Here is a 21401-nt window from a genome sequence, read left to right as displayed (position 1 = left end):
GAAAAAGTAGAATTCTGATGAAGCCTGACTAAATTAATTCTATTTGGGCATTCATTCTACATCAAAAAGGCCACAGATTCTCTTTATTTCTGATAGTTATTTATCTGCTGCATGTCAACAATGCCTTATTATTATGTAGACGATTGCAGCACAGTCGAGGTAATGAAGCAAGGAAGAGTAAGTGTATCTTAGCAACACAGACCAATAATTATTCTAGAAATTACCATATAATTTCCCTGTAGGAAATTAAATCTCCTTAGAAACTTGCATCAGACTTCAAGAGCATACAAAACGCACTAAATGGAGTTCCTCAGAGAAAGAGAAATAATATTAACTCTTTGAAGAAGGCGGGAATTTCTTTGCAACCGAATCTAAATTGTAATCATAGATTATAGGCTTTTAGATCACTCTGATGTCTTCAACCCTCCATCCCTCCAAATGGTGCATTAAAGAAGGACATTAGCAGCGCACAAGAAACAGATTATTTGCTAACCCTTGTTACCAAGAGATATACAGTGGCCCAGTGGGAATTAAAGAGTGGGGGGTGGGGGGGGGTGGGGGTGGCAACGATATGAATGAGGTCCAATTTGCTTTGTTTCTTAATAAAAAAACAAGGTTAGAATTATTGTTGACCCACAGGAACTCAATTCCGTTTTAGGCATGGTTCTCAATTTATCAACCTGGAAAGCGGTGGTGACCTGAGCTGGAATTTGAATCCTGTTTCCAAGGCCAACGCTCAAACAATTGAGCTACCCAGTGAATTATAATAATAATAATCCTTGCATTTGATACAGCGCTTTTCACGTCTTCTAGACATCCCAAAGCGCTTCACGGAATATACTGTAAAGTGAATTGACTGTATATTTGTGGGCGAATGCGGCAGCCAATTGCACACAGCTGTGTCCCACAAACAGTCATGGATTGAAAATGACCAATTTATTATTGTTTTGTTTTTTTGGAGGGATTATTTTTTCTTTGTTTCCGCACTTCAGTGTATACGCTGGCAGTCACGGGCCCTTACATGTGATGCCAACGTATGTTGGGCCTGTGAAACATTACTTTAAAATCATTTATTTTCTCTCAGGCTCAATAAATAAACAATGCCTTTTGCAAGTATGATCGAAAGGTTATGTACCATCAAATAATAATAGGATCCTTGCATTGATATGGTACCTTTCACATCAGGAGGACATTTTTAAGTGCTTCATACAATTTACCGCAAATGTAGCAATTATATATTTGTAAGTGAATGCCAAAAATAACGTTAGTGAATCTTTTGGCTTATTTCTTTTATGAAGCGATTTTGGCTTATTTTGACTAAGAGTGCTGAAACCACATACAGATGCTGGAAAATTTCAATGCTGCATTTGTCGTGCAATGTTTTGCTTATAAATCTTGGAGAACTAGAGGTAAAACTCTTGAAACAGCACTGCCCTACCAAGGCACAAGATTTATTCAATCCAGAGTCACCTGTCTTTCCATTTGAACTTTGTGTTTGCTGTACACAACAGGATCCAGCTAAATATTGCAATCCGTGCAAATATTCACATATCTGCAATAATAATCCTTACATTTGATATCGTGCCTCCCTCATCAAAACGTTTCAGTGTTTCACAGAATTTACTGGAAAAGTGTAAGAGTGACTGTATTTTGTAGGCAAACACGGCAGCCAGTTTGCACACAGTAATCTCCCACAAACAGTCATAAAGTAAATTTGCACACAGTAATGACTAATTTTATCTGGGGGATTGTTGGCCAGGACACTGAGACAAGCTACCTTCTCTCTGGAAATAGTGGGATCTGAACAAGTGGACAGGTTAATGTCTCATCCAAAGGACGGCACCTCCGACAATGCAGCACTTCCTCAATAGACTATGTGATTGGAGGAGGGGGTCTGTGAGAATTTATTTGTATCTTGTTTTTTTTAAAAAAAACAACCAAATATCATTTGGCCTGAAGTCATAAACACTGCCAGAAGAAGGTCAGTTTTTGTTCTTGTTAACGCTGCAAATTCCTGCCAGAAATTATTACATTTATTGTCATTCCAGGTCTCCTCATTACGCCACAGAAATATTTGATCTGACTTGCAGTTTGAAGGTCTTTGCACATACATATCCATGAGGTTTCTTAGCTTGGAAAATTGTATTCTATTAACAAACTGCAGTAACCTATTCCCTTCAAATGAGTCATCTTGTCTGATCCCAGTTCAAGGTCACTTGCATTGCATGGCGGCCAATCCCTTCACACAGTGATGTTTGGCTTCTAAATCAGTGATCTGGGATTTTAATGTTATCCTTTCAACAGATCATGTAAATATCCCCTCCGCTCGTGGACTTAAGTTGATTTTAGATTTGAGCAGGTGATATTTTCTTTCTTTCCATCTGACTAGTTGGGTGAGCCTTCTTTGTGGAATTCTCCTTGACAGAGACAAGGCAGGTACATTGCTCAGACAGACGGGCAGTGCTCATCTGCCACTTAGCTTAATGGAGAAACATTCATTTAAAAATTCTTGAAATTTCCCAATACTGCCCAAGAAGGGAAGGGGTCAGCACTCTGGAGAGAGTTAGACTCCATTGTTGTAAAAAGGTACACTTAGTGAGTACTAGGAACGGCATAACATTTCAAGCGTGAGGCAACTTCCATTGTGCAGCATCTAAGTACAGGTTTTCAATGCAATTGGTCTGTGTTTCATGTGACATTGGATATAAATTAATAATTGTATCTCCAGTTTCTCAGTGAACCAATCTCATACGCACATTGCAATCCATGTTAAGACTATAAGAGATAGAGTACTGGAACATTTTGGTCTGTATTATTTTTTCTTAATGTGTGTCTGACACAATCCATTCCCATGTTTAAGAGTATCCAAATCAGACTGAGACTTACATGTATGCTGCCCACACACGGAAATTCTAATGACTGGAATGAAATGTGCACTCTCTCCCTGGGGGGAACGCACTCTGCTTACCTAATTCTGGATTGTATTCGGTGCAAGTTGGTAAGAGCCAAGGCTTGGGGACGTCCGAGTGTACATTCAAGTACTCCTGGAGTTTAACCAGCCAAGCAAGCTTGTTCTTGTAATGCCCCATTAGAGAATGAACAGCAAATGTCTGTAAAACATAGATTGAAATGTGAGGATGAGGTTAGCCGAAGCCTAGAGACCTTCCTATTCAAACGTCCGTCCTTACGGTCAGCTCCTCCTTCCCCCTGGCTCGGCATCAGGCTCCGTCACTGTTAAGGGCAGGTCCGCGAAGATTGAGCTGTGAGGAGAGGCGGTGAACGAGGATAGAATGGTCGACAGTGTTGAAGGCAGCAGAGGGGTCAAGGAGGACAAGGAGGCAGAGAGAGCACTGATCGCAGATGTTCAGAATGACGTTGGTGACTTTGACCAGGACTGTGGGCAGCATGGAAACTCGATTGGAGGGGTTCAGAGAGGTAATGGTGGGAGAGGAAAGAGTGAAGCTGGGACTCAATGACTCATTTCAGGACTTTGGAGAGGAATGGGAGGTTGGAGATGGGGGAAACAAAGGTTGGAAATGATAATGATAAATGATAATAATCCCTTAAGAAAAACAAACAATAACAAATTGGTCACTTCAATCCAAACTGTTTGTGGGACACTGCTGTGCGCAATTCGCCCACAAATATACAGTCAATTCACTTTACAGTATATTCTGTGAAGCACTTTGAGACGTCTAGACATGAAAAGCGCTATATCCAATGCAAGGATTATTATTATTATCATTAAGCACTCCAAGATGCTACCCTCTATGAAAGATGCTTTATAAATGCAAAATGTTGTTGTTGTTCCCCTGCTTGTTCAGCTGCCAACACCCTACCCGTTAGGACAGTGGCTTGTAGGGTTAACATAAGTCCACATAACTTTGGTATTTAACTCGATGGGGATTGTTTTTCCCCACTGGGTATTTTTCCCTATTCAATAACATAGCTGAATTTCTGAGGGCCCCTGTGGCCCTTTTCACTATATGCAACTTTAATATTGTGTCTATTCATAGTAAAAAATATTTCCATTTGCTTTATAAAATGCTCTAGCTGCAGAGGGTTGAGACTTTAAGCTGTTTTTTTGTTTGCACCTTGCTTTCCGGGTCTTTGTTGAGCCCCAATTACGGCTGAAATTATAAATGTCATTGGACATTCCGAATTTTTCTGAGGAGCTTTCGCTGTACATCGCCCCATCCCACCCGCCCCACCATTGGGGGAGCCTTCAGCCACTCTGCCCCTAGTCTCTGGAATTCCATCCCCCAGTCACTCCGCCTCGCCCCCTTCTTAGCCTCCTTCAAGTCCCACCTCAAGACCCTCCTCTTCGACCATGCCATCGGCCACCCCCCTTCCCCTCCACTCCCTTACCCCCCCAACCCCAGCTCAGGTCTGAAATGCTGTACTCTGTCCAGCATCTTGGGACGTCCTCCCGACGTGAAAGGCGCTATACAAATGTAATCTTGTTGTTGTCGCTGAAGGCAGTTACCTTGATATCTAAATGGCATTGTAACAAGGAACACATTTAACTTTGCATCCCTGTGGTCTGTGACTATTAAAGTTGGTCTGAGTCAGCATTATCAAAGTCACAGGCTCCAAAGTTTTGCTGTGTTCTTCTGTTTCCACAGAAACCTTAGCAAATTAAATGCATGTTCTTGATTCGGAAGAATCTTTTGTACAGCATAATGAATACATCAAAAACAACTCGGAGTTGATTAGTATTTATATTCTGTCATGTTTTGTGGAGGAAAAATGTTTGCTACCCAATTTAATTGGGGGAACAGAGCTGCGTTCAGCTTTAATGAGCTTTACCATGAAGGACAGAAGCATCGCTTCAGTCTCTAACTAAGCACATCTTTCAACCGGAGTTGGGGACATTTCGGTTGCAATAGGAATACATCAAATAACTGATGTCAGCTTCCTGAAACTGCATGTCAAAAAGATAACTTGAAACCTGAGACACTTTTATATGTGCATACAGTATACACTATAACAACCATAACTTGCACTTAATACAAAACCTTTCACAGAGAAACAAATCTTAACAGAGACAGAGTGGGAGCCCGAGTAGGGTGGGAGATAAGGAGGCTTGGAGGGAGTAGACTGAAGGCACAGCTAAATGTAAACCAATGCACATATAAAGAGAGACTGCAGGCAGAATGAAGTGTCACTGAAGGTAGCACATTGACTATTGTAGCTGAACAGGTACTAATAAATTTATAATTGTGGTGATCCGTAAGGCATAATTTAAATGTAAGAAATTGAAGGCTGTCCACCCTGCTTCTATTGTAAACAAAGAAATCAGGATTGTGTAGTCTGCTTGCTAGACAGAAATTGTATCACTGGTTGCAAGGGAGTTTGCTGCTTAATAATAATAATTATTAATTATTATCAATAATTATTATTATTGTTAATGCTTAATAATAATGAATACTTAATAGTTACTTAATACTTAATGCTCCACCAAACCTTTTCCAAAGGCTTTCATCAACCTCACTGAGACTTATATTTAATGCAAACACATCGGTTACTCTCTATTTTTATTTTTGTAAGTGTCAAGGAAAAAACAACAAAAAATACCTTGCACTTATATAGCACCTCCCACGCAGGGTAGCGTCTCAGAGTGCTTAACAGTGGCGGAGCCTGACTCTGAGCCAGGTGGGGAGGTGGCCGTAAGCACGGTCAAAGAGGACGGTCTTCAGGCAGCACTTGAAAAAGGGGAGAGAGGGGGCAAGCCGAAAGAATTGGGGGAGAGCGTTCCAGAGTTTCGGGGCGTAGTAGCTGAAAGCACGATCTCTGAGGGTGGGACGGATGGTGCGAGGGCCAAGCAGAAGGCCAGTGCCAGTCAAGGGGAGGTGCCGAGGGGTGTGTTGGGGAGTGAGGAGGTCGGAGTGCCAGAGAATGAAGGGATTTACAGGAGAGGAAATGGGAGTTTCAGTGGGATGGAAGGTTTTATGAGTTAAAGGCAACTGCAATATTCCATACAAATGTACAAATGTTGGACAGAGGATAACGCTCCTGAAATCTTGTTCTACAGCAATAAAGGCAATGAATTGATGTCAAGAGTCTATTAAGCATGGGGAAATCTGCAATTTCTGATGCTTTTATGCTTTTAGGCTTTTAGAATCAGGTGCATTGAATCATGGACTGAGCAAGCAGAAAGTCTTCTATCTGTGTCTTAGAGTTTGTGTGCAAGAGTTTTCTCCAGAAGGGTTTTTGCGCCTGTCATGGCAGTCATTAGAAGAGGAGGAGGAGGAGGAGGAGAGGCATGAAGGGACCCACAGCCATGACCGGAGTGACAGAAGGCCAGAAAATCTTACCTGGACCTCACCCAGTAGCAGTGTCAGTGCAGAGATTGAGTCTCCTCCATGTGAGGTCATAGATTGACAGAGGAGCTGAAGATGTCATTGGTAGTCAGGGCCACTCTCCCATGGCTGAGAAGGTCACTGTTCTCCTGAGCATCTTTGTCACGGATTCCTTTCACTCTCCCTCTGGAAATTCAATTGACATTTGTCAAAATTCAGTGTCGTCAGCAATCCATCAACAGTGGTTTACAAGTACAAATCACAAAAGTATGGAATAGCATTGCCTTGAGAGGTTACGTTGTGACCGATCCTATGTGCCTAAAACAACCAATGTGAATTAAGATAAAAGATTGGTTTAAATTGTTTCTATTATTTTTATTCTAATTTCCTTCTCTCCTCCTGTTAATAAGAATTCTACTACTAATCCTTATAATTGGTATAGTGCATTTCACGTCAGATGGACTTCCCAAAGCGCTTCACAGTATATAATGTGAAGTGTAGTGACTGTGTGCGTTTTGTGGGCGAACACTAGGGGCTTGAGATTCAGGTCCACAGGCACCAGCAACTCCAGAACTTTTTCTGTGTGTGTGATCGTCAGAGGCTGCTCAATGTTGAGGTGAGGCCTTCACAGGAAAGCCTTCATCCAATATAAACACACTTTTCAGCTGGAGCCACTGGATGCAATTGGGAGCAGAACCGTGACTGATTTTATGAGGATCGCTGGTTGTTCAATTGGATGGCTGAAGGACAATTTCATGAGTGATATGATGAAAGTTGTTAAAAATCATAATTACAGCTTCCCACCCCCATCGGCCTTCTGCCTCAGCAGTTTCCAATATTCTCAGTGTTTCACTGGCATTTAGCACTTCCCATTTGAACTCTTCGCAACTGACTCACGTGAGGAGCATTTTAGATTCATTCCAAATGTCCAACCTAATCCTGTCAAATGGATCTGCACGTGATCTCGCCATCTCTCTCCTGGAACTGGAGTCAGAGACAAAGCAGCAAACAGTTCAATTTTAAAGAAAGAATCTGAGCTGAATGAGTAAACACTGACAGTGCTTGAAGAAAACAGCTTGTTCCCCACTCACAGGTATACTCACAAGTCATTGCATATTTATCATCAAAATACAGCAGAATGTCATCACAGTACTCTCTATAAGGTTGCTTTTTAGCACGGGTGTCTTTCTTATGCGATGGGGTCATATTTGCGGCATTTCATGATAGGAACTATGTGATTATTACATTTCTGAAACATCAAAGTGCTAAAGAATGCACACTCTGAAACACTAGAAATTTCACCTTTCTTATGAAATCTGTTGAGACATATTGCAAATTAGATCCCACAAGTTCTCTATAACATTTGTTTGATAAGTTCATTTGCTTTGTAAATTCCGCACAAATGTGTGCCCCAGTAGAACTCGACTAAATGTTAATAGGGCAATGTTTCTGCAGGACGGTGTTTCCAACTCTCCACAGAGAGACAAACCCTGCTTATCTAATTCCAGAGAAGGTTAAGTGAAGGTTGGCCAGACCCAAGACTTGGGGACCCCAGAGCACTAAGAAACAGCATGATGGTTTCAGTCATGAATATGGTGCTATTAAAAATCATTGTTTTGAACATCATCATGCATTAAGCTGGTTACCAGGACATATGGCAATAAACCATGGGGTTTTTCTGTGGAGGTTTCATTCGTGTACCATTGTTTTGCTGATTTATTCTTGGCGTTTAACAAGAAAAGTCAAGCCGATCCTTGACTGCAGATGGTCTGAAAACAGCTGATTGATTTGCTCGTGCACTGCTTTGTACAGTTAAATTGGAGGTTTAACATTCTGTGTCCCTATAAAAGAACTGGTCACAGAGATTTGCGTGCAAATAAAAATGCAGTGAAATGGTCAGCATACAAACCAGACCTTGTAAACATAACACAAGTGAGAGTCCCAATGACACATAAATCAGGCAGTCAAACTATTCATGTCTTTTAATTCCTTCTGCTGTTTATTGGATGAACTACAACGGACAGATGTTTATTTATAGAGGCTGTAAATTCACAGTGACACATTAGTATACACCACTGCATGAATCCATGTGGCTTAATATCAGTGATTCTGTAATACAAGCCTTTGTGATGTAAGATAATGTATAACATTAATATTGGGCAGCTGTCAAACGGGTATGAGAAGATTATATTTTTTCATTTAGTTGAAGGTTATCTTGCTATCCCAACCATGTAAAAGCATTTCTCCAGAGTCATAGGGTGGCATTGAATTAGAAAGCTAAAGCAAGATGTGCAGTGACTAACCAAAGTGCTATCTTAGCTGGACGAGGAGTTCTGGGGTCACAGGAGTAAAAGTGGGATGCGAAATGAAGGAACAGCCCAATGACTTAACCGTGCAATAAATCATTCCTGCCCCTGCCATATAACCATTCCACTGTGCATTGTAATAAAAATGGTGCCTTTATCTCACAGAACATAGCATATAATTTCCCCCAATGACTATGTGGGAGGAAGTACAGAGCTATGCAAAACTTCCTTTTCCATTTCACAATCTAATCACCTTAATTGTTTTGGCACGTTGCATCCTGGACTCAATTCCATCAATTTGGTACAGAAGGTCATAGAAGAGTAGGTTGGATGAAAAAGGATGTTTGGTCCATTTGAACTCATCCTTTCTTCCCATTACAGCATCAAGCTGTTTCTGCTACATCAGCTTGTGATTATCCTCTGTAAAGAAGCACTTCCTGGTGTCTGCTCTAAACTAACCAACCACTATCATAAGCTTGGGTCTTCTGGTGTGCCTGAAAGGATTGCTCCAGTTTTAATTTAGCTATCCCATTGCATACACTCTATATATCTATAATATCTCCTCTCAAACATTTCTTTTCAAGATTGAGGCATCATCCCTCTAAAACTGGGAATCAGTCTCATTGTCGTCTTTGCACTTCCTCTAGGACTTGGTCAGTCCTCTTATGTTGCAGTAACCAGGACTGCATGCCTTCCTCTAGGTACAGCCTAACCAGATCACTGTACGGCTTCAATATGACTTTTGGGGAATTTGAACTCAATTGATTTAGCAGTGCAGTCCAGCATCTGGTTTGCCTTGTTTATTGCTGCCTCACACTGTTTGGGGTGGGAGCAGAAAGATGAGCGAAGGTGTGATCAAGAGGAAAGTCTTGAGACAGATACAATGACAACAACAACAACAACAGCAGCATTTATATAGCGCCCTTTACAAGGGGTAGGGTCCTGGAGCGCTTATCCCAGTCTCCTAGATACTGAAAGAGATGAGTGAGGGCGCAAAGAAATTATTGAGGTTTTCAAATTTTAGAGTGAAATGTTTCATGCAAAAGCACCAAGTAATTTAACATGGACTATGAACACAGAAATAGAAAATACATGGTATAAAATTAACTAGTCTGTGCCATCAGAACACATTTATTTCCCCACAGAATTGAGGATATGTGGCATAGATTCCCAGCTAAAGCTGTTAATGCTGAGTCAATTAACACCATCAAAATAGATGGATGAATATCTGGTTAGGAAGGAGATTGAGGTTACAAGGATAAGTACAGATAGCAATGGTTTAACGCTATGTGGAACGTGACGGGTTTCTGACTGGCTTGGAGAGTGGATATGTCATGTCAAGGAGGCATAAACAGAAGGTTAGTTAGACATTCCACAGTTCTGCTTACTTTACTTCTTGGCGGAGTGGGGAGAAACTTCGCAGAACCCTTTTCTGCTAAATTGGCTGCCACGTTTGTCCACAAATCATTGTGCTTTTCAGTAAATCCTGTGAAGCGCTCTGGGAAGCACAATCGACATGAAAGGCACTATACCAAATGTAAGTAATATTATTATTATTATCTCAGCATGTTAAATAGATTAGGAAGAGTCCAAACTTTATTAAAAAAAAGACAAGGCTGAAAATCCACAACAATTCAATCAGCATCTGAAACAAAAAGATAGCTGAAAGTATCAGGGCTGAACATGCTTCAGAACGGTGGCAGGTCGCCTGTAGAAGGAATGGGTATAATGGGATGAGTGACCTTTTCTTATTCCTTGCTTTCTTATGCTGTTATGTTCTTCTTAAATAAAGGCTTGACCTTCAAAGTCACTTGCCATTACCTGATCCAGGTAGCTGTAGCAGACGATACATAAAGCATAGATCATGGTTCTGATCTAACACCTTTCCTCTGCGTAGTGCATTAGTATGCGAAACGTAGGGGCTTGAATTGGCCTTTTATTTCTGGCACAATGCAACAGTTTCACTCAAGTGAGAAAGCTTTGAACCTGATGCTATTAATAACAGTGGCAAGTGTATTAAAGGCCTCTCTTTCTACCAGAAGAAATCAATTTGAAAAAAGAGAAGTGTCTATAATTTTAGAATTAATTAATATGCATTATAAGACATAAGGGTTTTAGTTGAGTCATTTTTTGAATTTATAACAGAGCATTAAGAGCATTAATAATTTTAATAATGTTTTCCCTCTTCCAATATTTCAACACCTCTAGTCACTCAATCAAGTTTTGAAGTGACACCCAGGCTTAATAGTGCCCTCATAAAGCAGCTAAGACTCATCAAGTAAGTTGTTCTTACTTTTTACTTTTGAAGGACATGAAAAAATCACTTATTTATGGTTAAATATGTGACATTTGATGAACATTTACAGTCGGTAATAATTTATTCTTCCTTATTTCAATAAAGAGAGTCATTCTTCAATGATTTAGGAGCTACTGAAGATGTGTTGGCTAAATGTGACATCCTAAAGCACAATTAAAACACTGATATTGTGGCACAACAAAGGACTGAAAACCACAGCTCCCACCTTGGAATATTCAGCATTCCCTGTGATAAATTACTTCTGTAAAGGTACACTGGATGTTTCACTTTGGGGATAGAGTAACTGAGGTTGCGACATTTTGGGTGCTAAGGATAAAAAAACATTTCTATCTGAAGTGTCTAGCTGAGCGAGCTCGCTGAATTAGTTAGCGTCGGTCAAAATCGTAGCACTGAGTGACCCTGGCCTGACCTACAGGCTTCTTTTAACTACCTGGTTTAATTAAAAACAAACTCAGCAAGAAATACCAATCTATAACATCCCCAGCCAGACACAAATTACGCAGCTCCCTTACACAGAACAAATTCATTATTCAGTTTTCTCCGTGGGCCAGATAGCAGGTATGATATAATATGACACATTTTTGCGATTAAGTAGTTAACTCATTCTTATCCTATCACCCTGTAACCCTCTTATTGCCAAGTCAGTGCATCAAAATAACACGTTTTTAGTGAAGATTGAGAGTTGTTAAAATCAATTTACTGCATCTTCATTCTCTGGCCCTTTAATCTGAAAGAGGATATGACATTTTCTCAAAATCTACCACTTGTGCTACTTGAAGGAGGAACGAATTGCAAATGAGAATTATGCAGATTTCTACAAGTGGAACAGGATTCAGACAAGGTCATAAAAAAGCAAATATTGCAACACAGTGAATATTTATCACAAATCAGATGACTGCTGGCCTTCAAAGCACTCATAGCCTAGGCTCCAGTACAGTGTTGGGGTAGTGCTGCATTGTCGAGGTGTCGTCCTTCAACGTTAAACGTTAAACCAAAGTCTTGTCTACTTGTTCATGTGAGCATTCGTGAGATGGTTCGAAAAGTGAAGGCAGATTTTTCCAGAAAGATTGGTCATTCACCTCATGGCTGTTTTTGTGGGAAATTGCTGTACTCAAATTGCCTCTGCCAGGTTTGCCTAAAAATACACAGTTGCTACACTTGAACAGTAATTACTTTTAAGCACTTTGAGAAGTTTTAATAAGGTCCAATATCAAATGGAAACCTGCAACCAAAACAGATGACAGGGCATTTCAAAGTTAAAAATGATTGAAACTTAATGGTTGGTCTATTGGAAACAAGTGTGAAACAATGGAAAGATAGAGGACAATGGCCAAATCCAACCATAATTGCAAAACCTTACAATAAAAGGCAAAACAAATTTACCTTTGCAGAATTCTCTACTGAAAATAAATAGCACCTATCATTTGCTAGGTAAGAAGCTTATAGAGCTTTGTATTCAATTCAATTCAATAACTAATTGCTCTGGTGTATTAAAAGATTACCTTTTTTTCCTTTTATCCAGAAATGTCTGAAGTTTTTGGTCACTCATATCGCTTTTGAAAGAATGTTTAAAAATGTGTAGATATCCTTTTTGTTGAACTCTGTTATGGGATGAATGGAAACCAGAAGCATATATCACATGTTTCATTTGAATTATATTTCAGTGATCCACAAAAGGAATGAGAGCACAGGTGGAAGATAAAAGCTAGAGCCCATGTCCTTAACCAACATAAACTCTATGGTAAGGTATGTACAAACAGATTGGTAGAGGGTAATCCCGACACTACAAGCAGAAGCTTTGTGACTGATAATTACACTATGTGTAACGCTCAATAGCTTTTTTATGTATCAGTGGCCTCATTGCTTCCATTGGGTATTTCCACAATTCACGAGTCTTTTGGGGTGACTCACCTACAAATTAAAATGATTGCAACCATAAAATGGGCGCAAAATGCTGTCATAATTTAAAATGTAACAATTATTTTCCAGTTCACCCGGTGCTCTCAGATACTTGAGCTGTATTTGAACCAGGCGAACCGTGGCCAAACAACAGTGGCAGTGGCAGGGTACTTGAGTAACAAATTAATGATCGAGCAAAACGGTGGCCCTCATATGCACTCCACATGACACATCTGGGAAACCATAATGTGTGTCTAAATCACTAAGGCCCCACACCAGCTGAACGGTCACCGTTTGCATCACATCGCACATCCCTTTTAGTGCTGGCATTCAATCTGTATCTGTCAACACTTGTGCTGCTTTAGAAAGAGTGATAAATGAATGCCAACCCACAGTAGCTTCCGAGAGTTCACTGATTCAAGCCCCACAGGCCCAGATGGGTTGTCAGACAAAATGGCTGTTTTCATCATGTTACAAGGAGATTGCAGAGCAGAAGCCTCCCTTGATGTCTCATCTTTGAGGCCATGAAGATTTAGCAGTTGGAAGTTTCTCACTTAGTCTCTTTGTGTTCTTGAATTGAGCTTCCCAATAGAAACGCAAACCTCCATCTTGTCTCTGACATGAACAGGTCTTCTGCAGGTTTATCTTTGCGCAGCATTTCAGAATTATACAGTATGTTTAATGCAAATAAATACAAATTCTGAAAACCCTCACATCTGCCTCTTGTTTGCCTACAACTACATAGTAACTACACTTTAGGTGAATCTTGTGAAGCTCATTGAGACATGTCGAAGACATGATAAGATGTCAAATGCAAGGATTATTATGCTTATTATTATTAAGAACAATATTGCTCTTGTTGAAGGAATTTGGAAGATAGTGTGTAGCTTGGGTTGAGATATGTATTTTTAACTGAACTCTCATAAAGAAAGTTTGTGACTCAGTATCCACTTTTTTAAATAGAAAAGGATAACAAAATAAGTTTATTTTTGTAATTCCCTCCACCCCATTTTATCACTGTCTTCAGCATGTTCTGCTTGAATCCTGCCCTCCTTTAATAGGGACAGACTGTTCCACGGGCTTCTCCCATGGTCAATGGGAGGTGTCCTTTGCAAGATGAAATAAATTCCCTTGTCAACTGTTCCTTTTTCTAATTAGGTCGATTAGAGCGGCAGCAGTCGGGGAGCGGCAGCAGGACAGCGCGGGGAGGAGCCTGGGCCTACTGACCCAGGTACTTAAACTCGACGCCGGAGCGAGTGCAGCCAGTCGGGGAGCGGCAGCAGGACAGCGCGGGGAGGAGCCTGGGCCTACTGACCCAGGTACTTAAACTCGACGCCGGAGCGAGTGCAGCCAGTCGGGGAGCGGCAGCAGGACAGCGCGGGGAGGAGCCTGGGCCTACTGACCCAGGTACTTAAACTCGACGCCGGAGCGAGTGCAGCCAGTCGGGGAGCGGCAGCAGGACAGCGCGGGGAGGAGCCTGGGCCTACTGACCCAGGTACTTAAACTCGACGCCGGAGCGAGTGCAGCCAGTCGGGGAGCGGCGGCAGGACAGCGCGGGGAGGAGCCTGGGCCTACTGACCCAGGTACTTAAACTCGACGCCGGAGCGAGTGCAGCCAGTCGGGGAGCGGCGGCAGGACAGCGCGGGGAGGAGCCTGGGCCTACTGACCCAGGTACTTAAACTCGACGCCGGAGCGAGTGCAGCCAGTCGGGGAGCGGCGGCAGGACAGCGCGGGGAGGAGCCTGGGCCTACTGACCCAGGTACTTAAACTCGACGCCGGAGCGAGTGCAGCCAGTCGGGGAGCGGCAGCAGGACAGCGCGGGGAGGAGCCTGGGCCTACTGACCCAGGTACTTAAACTCGACGCCGGAGCGAGTGCAGCCAGTCGGGGAGCGGCGGCAGGACAGCGCGGGGAGGAGCCTGGGCCTACTGACCCAGGTACTTAAACTCGACGCCGGAGCGAGTGCAGCCAGTCGGGGAGCGGCAGCAGGACAGCGCGGGGAGGAGCCTGGGCCTACTGACCCAGGTACTTAAACTCGACGCCGGAGCGAGTGCAGCCAGTCGGGGAGCGGCGGCAGGACAGCGCGGGGAGGAGCCTGGGCCTACTGACCCAGGTACTTAAACTCGACGCCGGAGCGAGTGCAGCCAGTCGGGGAGCGGCAGCAGGACAGCGCGGGGAGGAGCCTGGGCCTACTGACCCAGGTACTTAAACTCGACGCCGGAGCGAGTGCAGCCAGTCGGGGAGCGGCGGCAGGACAGCGCGGGGAGGAGCCTGGGCCTACTGACCCAGGTACTTAAACTCGACGCCGGAGCGAGTGCAGCCAGTCGGGGAGCGGCAGCAGGACAGCGCGGGGAGGAGCCTGGGCCTACTGACCCAGGTACTTAAACTCGACGCCGGAGCGAGTGCAGCCAGTCGGGGAGCGGCAGCAGGACAGCGCGGGGAGGAGCCTGGGCCTACTGACCCAGGTACTTAAACTCGACGCCGGAGCGAGTGCAGCCAGTCGGGGAGCGGCAGCAGGACAGCGCGGGGAGGAGCCTGGGCCTACTGACCCAGGTACTTAAACTCGACGCCGGAGCGAGTGCAGCTAGGCAGTGGAGGGGTGGGGGCGGAGCGGGGGAACTGCGACGTCATAGATTAGTTTTCAGGTGAGTGCGCGCGCACAAAAAAAAAAAAAAAAAAAAAACAAAACAAAAAAAAAAACCCTCCGCGCCCCCCCCCCCCAGGGCTCACATCAGAGCCCACTATGGTCCTGTTGGGTTCGATGCCCCAATCTGCGGGATAATGCCATCCACCTGACCGCTCGCTCCCGGTCCCCGCGTGCGCACTATGGCTGCCGCTTTGACCCGAGCCCCCTCACCCCCTCCCTCACCCCCTCCCTCCCGCCCCCCTCCTCTCTCCCCCCAAACCCTCCCCCCTCTGCATCTCTCTCGCTCTGTCCTCCTCTCTCTCCGTCCCTCTCGTCTTCTATCCCCACTTGACCCTCCCACAACCTCCCTCTGTTCCAGTCTGGGAATCCTCCGCCGGGCTCACCGTGGCACTCGGCGTTGGCTGTCCAGCAGCAGCCACACCGACTGCCCCATTCCCCACCACTCTCGCCAGCCACCCCGGACACAGACCCGGGGAGTCAACCTCTCCTCCCTCATCCCCATCTCCCCCACCCCTGCCTCACAACCTGGACCCCCCTCCCCTCCCACACACCCTTCTGTCAACCGCTCCCTCCACATCGGACTGCAAAATGTCCGCTCCCTCTGCAACAAGGCCCTGGTCATCAACGATCTCATCCTTGATGAGAACGTTGATATCATGGCCTTGACAGAAACGTGGCTCACCCCAGGCGACACCTTCCCCCTCACGGAGGCCACGCCACCCGGCTACACCTCCCACCACATCCCCCGCCCCAACCGCCGTGGCGGTGGTGTTGCCCTTATCTCAAGGACACCACTTGCCCTCTCCCCCTACTCCACTGGCTCTTTCCCCTCCTTCGAGCACCTCACCCTCTCCCACCCCTCATTCCTCTCCCTTAAAATCCTCCTCCTCTACCGGCCCCCTAAAACCTCTCCCACCTTCATCTCTGACATTTCAACACTCCTCACATCTCTTTGCCTCTGCTCCGATCGCCTCATCATCCTGGGCGACTTTAACCTACACTTCACCCCCTCCTGCTCCATCTCCACAGACTTCTCTTCCCTGCTCTCCTCACTCAACCTTTCCCTACACATAAACTCCCCCACTCACAGTCACGGCCACCCACTCGATTTGGTGATCACCCGGGGCCTCAGTGTCTCGGATGTCACTATTACCGACAAGGCCATCTCCGACCACTACTTCATCTCCTTCACCACCTCCACCCCCCTCCCCACCTCCACCAGACCCACCACCATCTTCTACCGCCCTTGGAAGAAGTTACCCCCACAATCCCTAACCGATGCCTTGGAGTCCTCTGAACTCCTCTCCCTCTGGCCTTCAACCCTCACCGACCCCTCTTCTCCTCTCTCCCTCCTCCACAATATCCTCTCCTCCACACTCGATACTCTTGCCCCCATCACTTCCCGCACTGTCTCCTACTCCCGCTCCTCCCCCTGGTACACCACCCACCTCCGCTCACTGAAATGCCAGGTGCGGGCTGCTGAGCGCACCTTTGTCAAATCCGGCTTAACGGTCCACCGACAAATCTGGCTGGACCTCCTCAAAATTTACCGCTCCACTCTAGCCTCGGCCAAGTCGTCCTTCTACTCCAGGATAATCCTGGAGGCGAAGAACAACCCCAGGCTACTGTTTTCCACCACATCCCGACTCCTCCGTCCCCCCCGCCACCCCGCGCAGGTCATCTCCTCCAACCTTCACTGCGAGGAGATGCTGGATTTCCTTGAATCCAAGATCAAGGGAATCCGCTCCGCGGTCACTTCCCCTCCAACTTCCACCCACCACCCACCCCTTCCCTCCCACACTCCGACTCCTACCCATCCTCCCCTACACACCTTCGTACCCGTTTCCCCACCCTCTGTCACTGAACTCATCCTATCCCTAAAACCAACCACCTGCTCCCTTGACCCCATCCCCACTCCACTCCTTATCTCCCAGCTCCATTTTCTTGCCCCACACATCACTGACATCATAAACCTGTCCCTCTCCTCTGGCTCTGTCCCCATTCCATTAAAAACTGCCATCATCACGCCCACCCTGAAAAAACCCTCCCTTGATGCGTCGCAGCTATCAAGCTACCGGCCCATCTCCAACCTCCCCTTTCTCTCCAAGGTCTTGGAAAGAGTTGTCGCCTCCCAACTGCGCTCTTTCCTCTCCACCCATTCTCTTTTTGAACCCCTTCAGTCAGGTTTCCGTGCTGCTCATAGCACAGAAACTGCCCTGGTCAAGGTCACCAATGATATCCTGACCATCTGTGACCAGGGCTCCCTCTGTCTCCTCGTCCTCCTCGACCTATCGGCAGCATTCGATACGGTCGACCACACTATCCTACTCCACCGCTTGTCCTCCCACCTCAACCTTCAAGGCACTGTCCTTGAATGGTTTAGGTCGTACCTTTCTCACCGTCTTCACTTCGTCTCAACGAATGGCTTCTCCTCCACCCCCCGTACTGTCTCATGTGGTGTCCCTCAGGGCTCTGTCCTCGGTCCCCTCCTCTTCACCCTCTATATGCTCCCCCTTGGTGACATCATCCGCAAACATGGGGTTAACTTCCACATGTATGCGGATGACACCCAACTCTACCTTTCCTCCTCTACTCTCAACTCCACGACCACCGATGTCCTGACAGCCTGCCTGTCCGACATCGAGTCCTGGACGAGAGACAACTTTCTTCAGCTCAACGTGCAAAAAACCGAGGCCCTCCTGATTGGCTCACGTCAGCGCCTCCGCACCTCAGGCGCTGACACCATCAGCATCCAAGGCTGCACTCTCCACCTCTCAAAGCCAGTCAGGAACCTCGGCGTTTTGTTCGACCCTGAGCTGTCCTTTCTCCCTCACATCCGCACCACAACTGGCACCGCCTTCCATCACCTCCGGAATATCGCCAGACTACGGCACTACCTCACCCCTCACGCTGCTGAAACCCTGGTTCACGCCTTTGTCACCTCAAGGCTGGACTATGGGAACTCTCTCCTCGCCGGCCTTCCCGCCACCTCCCTCCACAAGCTGCAGGTCATTCAGAACTCTGCAGCTCGTGTACTGTCCCGCACCAGGCTTCGGGACCACATCACTCCCACCCTCGCTCGCCTCCACTGGCTCCCCATCCCCCAGAGGATTGATTTCAAGATCCTCATCCTCACCTACAAGGCCATTCACGGCCTTGCTCCCTCCTACCTCTCCAACCTACTATCCCCCTACCTACCTGCCCGTACCCTCCGTTCCTCTGGCTCCGGTCTGCTCCACGTCCCCCGCCCCAACCGCCCTACTATCGGTGGTCGGGCCTTCAGCCTCTCAGCCCCGAGGCTCTGGAACTCCATCCCCCAGTGCCTTCGCCTTGCTTCCTCCCTTTCCTCCTTCAAGGCCGGTCTCAAAACCTTTCTCTTTGACCGTGCCTTCAGCTCCCCTCTCGACTCTCTTCCTCCTCCTCGCTCCCTCCCTTCCCTCCCCTCACCCTGACCATTTCCCCCTCCTCTCTCTCTCCCTCCCTTCCCTCCCCTCACCCTGACCATTTCCCCCCTGCTCGGGTCATGACCCAACTGTGCAGCGCCTTGGGACGTCCTCCTGACGTGAAAGGCGCTCTATAAATGGAATCTTGTTGTTGTTGTTGTTGTTAGAGCAAAGTAGGGCGAAATGACTGAGAGTGAGTGAATCCTTTTCTCTGGGAAGATGGCAGAACAGTGCTATTAATCCTTTCAGTCACACCATTCCATAGTCTCATGACTAAACTGACTAATAATAATCCTTGCATTTGCTTATAGCACGGAGAACACTGAAACATCTGATAGCTCTTCATAAGTAAGTACTGTCAAGTGCAGCAACTCCTTGCAGGCAAAAGCCACAGCTATTTGCAACAACAAGGTCCCACCAACAGACAGGAGTTGAATGGTCAATTCACCTGGAGGATTTCCTGCTGGGTCCGATGGTTGAGGCAGAATCCACTTTAGCTCTCAAGAGGGAACTGAATAGATAACTAAAAAGTGTAGCAGTAAAAGCCAAATAAATGGGACTGAACAGTTTGCTTTTTCAAAGAGCCTGCATAGACATGATGGGCCAAATGACCTTCTTCTGTGCTGCAAATGTGAAGGGCTACAGGGAGAAGGTAGATAAAAGGGACTAAATGGTTTGCTCTTTCAAAGAGCCAGTACAGATATAATGGGCCAAATGGATTTCTGTGCTGTATTTTTGAACTCAGTGTCATCCTCCTGAAAAGTGTTCAACATCCAGAACAGGCAGAAAAGAGGAGAAAAGAGAAACAGTCATGTCTTTCTCTTTCATGTAGATGGGAACACAAGAGTCTGTTTATCCACTCAAGTTAAATTCATGCGAAACCCTTTGTATTTAAATACAAAATAATCTCTATTTCAATACAAACAATGATTTGTAAACTCATTATTATGAGCAATATTGTTGTAAATTTACTACATCTATTTATCCCAGTTACTTGTACAATGGCAAACTTTTAGTCTGAATCATTCATTAGTCTCTGTCATTTTTGAATAAATCATTGAAAAAAAATAATTACCAAATTACGAATGGAATTATGCTTTAGCTCGATGTAGTTTGTGAGTGGTGACAATAATTGTTTGTGTTTAATATGCCATGGAGATTTCCTCATTCTCTCACTATAATATCTGGAGTTATTTTTCAAATCATTGGGTGTTTTGCCCAGTGTCCTGGCCAACAGTTCCCAAAATGGAATTGTTCATTTGCTTCATGGCTGTTTGTGGGGACATTGCTGTGTGCAAATTGGATGTGTATTCACCTCAAAATACAGTCACTGCACTTTACAGTAAATCCTGCTTTGAGGTGCTTGTCTCTGCCTTGAAAGGTGCTCTATTAAATGATAGGATTATGATTGTTATTATTATTTATATTCTGATGATGACAAATTACCTCTCCACTACATCATACATTTATTGACAGCTTTTGTACAGCACTAAAATAAACCTGTCTCACTTTCTTTTCGGGTGGTTTTCGCCAGCCTGTTTGTGTTGTAAATGTCTACTGCAAAAACGCTTAGCTGTTTTTAAGAAGTTCTAATTATGCTAGTGCAATCTATAATTATGTACACAAGAGTTTTTGTAAAATAAACTGCAAACTGTGTTTTTCTAGACGCAGGCTTAATGGTCTAGGACTCTAGTCTAAAGCACTTTGCACAGCTACAGGGAATATTTAACAAAGTGTGTTTGCTCTGAAAGTAAGGGGAGAGGGGAACAAACAAGCTTTTAATAGGATTTTGGCATTGTAAGCCCACATAGCTAAGGTAGGTGAATTCAATGAGCAGAAGAGAATGCAGTTCACTTGGCTCCCAAGGTCAGACAATCTCAAAATAAACCCCTCAGAATATAAAAGTTCTTTACACTGGTTCTCAACTACAGAAGTTCACATTTGCACATGAGTTGTTAGCCCAACGCACAAATAAATCCCCAAGTTATCAGTATAATTTTCAATCCTGTCATTCTCTCGATGAGAGATGTTCCCAATTTGTATCCACGAGCCAGAAATTGAATACGCCAGTTAGGAATCCGAAGCACTTGCAAAGCAGCCTTTAGCCCGAGCAGCAAAATTTCTGATTCATCAGGGATGGCGACTGGTGCTGCAGACATGCAGACAACCATCTGCAGTTAGGTGGTTAAACCTTCAGTTTGAGTTAACATAATTAGAGTCCTTTGCCATTAGGTACAGCCAGGGGAATTTCAGAATCCCCAATCGCTGAAGTCAGTGAAGCAGGGAGCAGGCAACGAACCCATCTGTAACTCACCCGAGCTGAGACCCGCAAATAATTTCTAGTTCTTCTCGTGGGCTAATTAACAGTTGACCTACTTTCGAGATTTCTAACTACTGCTGAACTTGTGATTGATTGCTTAAAAGAGAATTAAAATAGTTTGGGCCAGAATTGATTTTGCCCAGGCTGCCTCAGTAGTTCTCATTCCCAT

This window comes from Callorhinchus milii, unplaced genomic scaffold (assembly GCF_018977255.1).
Source record: "Callorhinchus milii isolate IMCB2004 unplaced genomic scaffold, IMCB_Cmil_1.0 Scaffold6, whole genome shotgun sequence".
Lineage (NCBI taxonomy): Eukaryota > Metazoa > Chordata > Chondrichthyes > Chimaeriformes > Callorhinchidae > Callorhinchus > Callorhinchus milii.
Note: the sequence above shows the minus strand (reverse complement) of the source record.